Below are 5,000 nucleotides of genomic sequence, written 5' to 3'. Positions count from 1 at the left end.
CGATCCATGCTTGTGTGTGTGTGTGTGTGTGTGTGTGTGTGTGTGTGTGTGTGTGTGTGTGTGTGTGCGAATCCGTGTGCACTTGTCAGTGTAATATGTGTCTGACTGACGTACAGTCAAGTAGTTTAGTCATTGTTCTATTGGCGGGGAAACTGGCTGCAGCTGTCGAGCTTTGTTACAGTGTGAAAAATGGTCTTCTCAAACATGACCCCTCGCCTATGGCGGTGCACTGCCTCGACAACTAAAGTCGCCTGCGGCAGTGAAAGAGTTAACTGACGATCCTGGGTTGGAATGAGGTCAGTGTGGTAGCAGCTTTAACGGCACTCCCTACTGTTCTTGTCCACGTCGGTGACGTCATCGATTGTACTGAACAACAACAACAACAACAAATGAAAAAAAAACAAAAAACAAAAAGTAACGCAGTCCCAAGAGGAAGAAGTCCAGTCAAAGAGTAGTGACTGAAATCCTGACCTGTAAGCTCTGACTTAGTGATGTGACAGCCCTTTACTGAAATCCTGACCTGTAAGCTCTGAAGGTGACAGCCCTTTACTGAAATCCTGACCTGTAAGCTCTGACTTAGTGATGTGACAGCCCTTTACTGAAATCCTGACCTGTAAGCTCTGAAGGTGACAGCCCTTTACTGACATCCTGACCTGTAAGCTCTGAAGGTGACAGCCCTTCACTGACATCCTGACCTGTAAGTTCTGAAGGTGACAGCCCTTCACTAACATCCTGACCTGTAAGTTATGGAGGTGACAGCCCTTCACTAACATCCTAACCTAAAAGTTCTGAAGGTGACAGCCCTTCACTAACATACTGACCTGTAAGTTATGAAGGTGACAGCCCTCCACTAACATCCTGACCTGTAAGCTCTGACATAATGAGATGACAGCCCTTCACTGACATCCTGACCTGTAACTCTGACTTAGTGAGGTGACAGCCCTTCACTGACATCCTGACCTGTAAGTTATGAAGGTGACAGCCCTTCACTGACATCCTGACCTGTAAGTTATTAAGGTGACAGCCCTTCACTGACATCCTGACCTGTAAGTTATTAAGGTGACAGCCCTTCACTAACATCCTGACCTGTAAGTTATGAAGGTGACAGCCCTTCACTGACATCCTGACCTGTAAGTTATTAAGGTGACAGCCCTTCACTGACATCCTGACCTGTAAGTTCTGACTTAGTGAGATGAGAACCCTTCACTGATATCCTGACCTGTAAGCTCTGACTTAGTGAGGTGAGAACCCTTCACTGACATCCTGACCTGTAAGCTCTGACTTAGTGAGGTGACATCCCTTCATTGACATCCTGACCTGTAACTCTGACAGTGAGGTGACAGCCCTTCACTGACATCCTGACCTGTAAGCTCTGACTTAGTGAGGTGACAGCCTTTCACTGACATCCTGACCTGTAAGTTCTGTCTTAACTTTCAGTGAGGTGACAGCCCTTCACTGACAACCTGACCTGTGAGCTCTGTCTTATCTCAGTGAGGTGACAGCCCTTCACTGACACCCTGGCATGTGAGCTCTGTCTTACCTCAGTGAGGAGACAGCCCTTCACTGACACCCTGACATGTCAGCTCTGTCTTAGTGAGGTGACAGCCCTTCACTGACATCCTGATCTGTGAGCTCTATCTTAAATCGAAGTGAGGTCACAGCCCTTCACTGATATCCTGACCTGTGAGCTCTATCATAAATATGTGAGGTGACTGCCCATCACTGACATCCTGACCTGTGAGCTGTGTCTTATCTCAGTGAGGTGACAGCCCTTCACTGACACCCTGACATGTGAGCTCTGTTTCATCACAGTGAGGTGACAGCCCTCCACTGATATCCTGACCTATAAGCTCTATCATAAATCTCAGTGAGGTGACAGCCCTTCACTGACATCCTGACCTGTGAGCTCTGTCTTCAATCCCAGTGAGGTGACTGCCATCACTGACATCCTGACCTGTAAGCTGTGTCTTGAATCTCTGTGAGGTGACTGCCCTTCACTGACACCCTGACCTGTCAGCTCTGTCTTATCTCTGTGAGGTGACAGCCCTTCACTGACATCCTGATATGTGAGCTCTGTCTTACCTCAGTGAGGTGACACAGTCCTTCACTGACACCCTGACATGTAAACTCTGTTTTATCTCAGTGAGGTGAGGGCCCTTCACTGATATCCTGATCTGTAATCTCTTTCTTAACTCAGTGAGGTGACAGCCCTTCACTGACATCCTGACATGTGAGCTCTGTCTTACCTCAGTGAGGTGACAGCCCTTCACTGACATCCTGACATGTAAGCTCTGTCTTATCTCAGTGAGGTGACAGCCCTTCACTGACATCCTGACCTGTGAGCTCTGTCTTACCTCAGTGAGGTGACAGCCCTTCACTGACATCCTGACCTGTGAGCTCTGTCTTATCTCAGTGAGGTGACAGCCCTTCACTGACATCCTGACATGTGAGCTCTGTCTTATCTCAGTGAGGTGACAGCCCTTCACTGACATCCTGACATGTGAGCTCTGTCTTACCTCAGTGAGGTGACAGCCCTTCACTGACATCCTGACATGTGAGCTCTGTCTTATCTCAGTGAGGTGACAGCCCTTCACTGACATCCTGACCTGTGAGCTCTGTCTTACCTCAGTGAGGTGACAGCCCTTCACTGACACCCTGACATGTGAGCTCTGTCTTACCTCAGTGAGGCGACAGCCTTCACTGACATCCTGACCTGTGAGCTCTGTCTTATCTCAGTGAGGTGACAGCCCTTCACTGACATCCTGACCTTGCTGTTCAATGGACTGTCAAGCCAAGTTTGCACATTGGCACTATACTGTGAGTGATATATTTTCATTCTCAGTTTGAATTATTACATTTTTTTGCGATGCGTTTGTTGTAATATGGTCTGGAATGTGTGAGTAAAAGTGATGTGTGTGTGTGTGTGTGTGTGTGTGTGTGTGTGTGTGTGTGTGTGTGTGTGTGTGTGTGATTGTTGGTGTTGGGGTTGTTCTTTTGTGTGTTTGTTGTTGTTGTTTTTTGGGGGGTTGGGTTAAGAAAATATCATGTATACCCATGGTTACGACAAAAATTACTTACAACATCACAACATTCTACAGTCAACTCATAGCCAAGGGGATAAGAAAACACCATGCCAAACATCTTAGAGATACCGCAATAAATGAATGAGCAGTGAACAGTTTAGTGAACCTACCCCCCCACCCACCCCCCCAAAAAAGAAGCAAACATTTGGGCCGGAACACAGCAATCCAGAAAGGTTATTTTACTGTTGCAGCGAAGGGGTTAAATCCTTACCCCATCATTTTTATTCACGAAATGTTAATTGTTATTGTTGCTGTTGTTTTAATACTGTTTTAAAATTGAATTCACACACACACAAACACACACACATACACATACACACACACACACACACACACACACACACACACACACACACACACACACACGCACACGCACACGAGCGCGCGCGCGCGCATAGATACGACAGAAAGAGAGAGAGAGGGAAAGAGAGTGAATAGAAAGAGACATAATGTATAATTCATCAGACTATTCATCAAAAGAGAGATTCATACTAGCGCAAGCTGAACATCTTAAGAAATAATCATGTGACGGTAAGTTTGCACAAAAACTCTCGGTAGTTGGACAAACACACATATGCCGTCTGATCGATTGTGAATTACATGTTATACATTTAGAGGCAAACACAAACAGACAAAGAAAACAAACAAAATACACACACACGCAGATATACACACGCTCGCACGCAAGAAAGCACACACACACACACACACACACACACACACACACACACACACACACACACACACACACACACACTTCATCCGTCTGTCTCGACACATTGTGTGAACAGACATTGAACTGAAGGACATACATGCATACACACATACAGGACATACACACATACAGGACATACATACATACTGTGACACATACAGGACATACACACATACAGGACATACATACATACACACATACAGGACATACACACATACGGGACATACACACATACGGGACATACATACATACACACATACAGGACATACACACATACAGGACATACATACATACACACATACAGGACATACACACATACATACATGACATACACACATACAGGGCATACATACATACAGGACATACACACACACAGGACATACATACATACATACACACATACAGGACATACACATATACAGGACATACACACTGCATACAGGACATACATACATACACACATACAGGACATACACACATACAGGACATACACACTGCATACAGGACATACATGCATACACACATACAGGACATACACACATACAGGACATACATACATACACACATACAGGACATACACACACAGGACATACATACATACACACATACAGGACATACACACATACACGCAGGACATACATACATACATACATACATACACACATACAGGACATACACACATACACGCAGGACATACATACATACACACATACATACATACACACATACAGGACATACACACATACACGCAGGACATATATACATACACACATACAGGACATACACACATACACACAGGACATACACACATACGCACATACAGGACATACACACATACGTACATGACATACACACATACAGGACATATACACATACAGGACATACACACATACAGGACATACATACATACACACATACAGGACATACACATATACAGGACATACACACTGCATACAGGACATACATACATACACACATACAGGACATACACACATACAGGACATACACATATACAGGACATACACACTGCATACAGGACATACATACATACACACATACAGGACATACACACATACAGGACATACACACTGCATACAGGACATACATGCATACACACATACAGGACATACACACATACAGGACATACATACATACACACATACAGGACATACACACATACGGGACATACATACATACACACA

General features: G+C 44.9%; 1 protein-coding gene across 1 annotated transcript in view; it reads right to left on the bottom strand.

The window, feature by feature from the left end:
- LOC143294620 (uncharacterized) overlaps nucleotides 1-5,000 on the bottom strand; it is a 49,509-nt gene that overhangs the window by 43,657 nt on the left and 852 nt on the right. The gene's annotated exons all lie outside the window — the stretch shown is intronic.

This window comes from Babylonia areolata, chromosome 20, assembly GCF_041734735.1.
Source record: "Babylonia areolata isolate BAREFJ2019XMU chromosome 20, ASM4173473v1, whole genome shotgun sequence".
NCBI lineage: Eukaryota > Metazoa > Mollusca > Gastropoda > Neogastropoda > Buccinidae > Babylonia > Babylonia areolata.
Note: the sequence above shows the minus strand (reverse complement) of the source record. Positions and strands in the feature narration are given on the sequence as shown.